The following is a 1,443-nucleotide window of genomic DNA, read 5'->3' as shown; positions in this document are numbered from 1 at the left end:
GCCAGGGACAATGTGGGCTCCTGTGATCACCAGAGGGGGCTGTGCAGGGGCTTTTGCCGGTCCCCCCGTGCCAAGAGGGCACTGGACAGGCCCCCAAGTCCCAGGTCCCAGGATCGTGCTGATGTGCAGACACACCCTGACTGACCATCACAGCCCTCCCTGATGTCAGGTAGGGGCAGGTCAGGGAGGGCTCGGCTGAGGGAGGGCCGAGCCTGCAGCCCAGCTCCTCAGGACACAGTGAATGCAGAGGAAGGGGTGTTCCGGTCCCCCCTGGCAAAGCCCCCCCTGGTCTCCCAGCATTGCAGAGCCTGCTGCGGGCACCACCCTCCCTGAGAGCCTCCATTTGGTCAAGTGTGAAATGTGGCAGAGACTCACGGGAGAGGACACACTGTGGGCCCCAGGGGACATCGGCACCCTCCCCTTAGGCTTCTGAGGATGCTCGCAGGTAGGATGACTGCACTCAGGGCCCCTCGGCCCAGGGCCCCAGGGCTCCCATGCCCTTGCCAGCTGGTCAGGCTGGGGTCTGCTGCCTCAGAACAGACAGCTGGCTCCCCACCCGACCTTGCGAGCTTCAGCTCTGGTCCAGCTGTCTCCCCGGCCACCCGGACGGCCCACCAGCCTGCCATGCTCTGTTGTAAAAGGACCAGAGGCGTCCCTTCCCTAAAATTCCCACTTTGGCAGCTCAGCTCCCACAACAGCTTCACAAATACATGTGGGCAGGTGGCCACATGCCTGCATGCCCGGGCACACGCACATGCACACTCACAGGGTCAGCCTCCCGCCTGAGTCCACAGAGCCAACCAGGACTTCCGCAAGTGGGTCTGAGGGTCTGCTCTGCAGGCACACGGAGCAGCCAGGAAAGACCCAGCCTTTGCAGCCGAAGCTGGCTTGCTGCCCCTGATCCGTGGACCAAGGGTGTTCTTCTTGCCAGCAGAGAGACCCAGGATGAGGCACGTTTCAAACACACACACTGAAGCCACACGTGTACACACACGCGCACACCCAGGTGCACACGCTTGCCCTGAGCTGCTGGGCCTCACCAAGGGGAAAGCCCTGGAAAGACACCTGAGAGCCCTTTTTTGCAAACTCAGATTTGGAAGTCCTCCCGGAAGGGGGCCTCCTGCGCCGTGACACGCCGAGAGCAGGACAGAGCTTCTGGAGGTAGCCTAGGGAAGGTGATCACTGGTCACCCCGGGGGTGCCCTCTCTGGGACTTCTCTGTCCACTCGCCCCACGGTAGCCACCCGGACCCTCGGCACCAACTGAAACACACCAGCACGGCGTCTGCCCAGGTTTATTTTGGAAAGCAAAGACTTGAACAAAGACTCGGAAAATAAATATCCGTAGAAAGGAGGTCCGCTAAGGTGAGGAAGCTCAGCGGGTCAGCGGGAGGGGGGCGTGCAGAGGACGGTTTTGGGGTGGGGGCTGGACAGCGGGGCCCTGC

This window comes from Eumetopias jubatus, unplaced genomic scaffold, assembly GCF_037043125.1.
Source record: "Eumetopias jubatus isolate StellerSeaLion01/CBP00866 unplaced genomic scaffold, mEumJub1_p1.0 scaffold_13, whole genome shotgun sequence".
Lineage (NCBI taxonomy): Eukaryota > Metazoa > Chordata > Mammalia > Carnivora > Otariidae > Eumetopias > Eumetopias jubatus.
The sequence above is the reverse complement of the archived record's forward strand: the minus strand, read 5'-3'. Positions refer to the sequence as shown.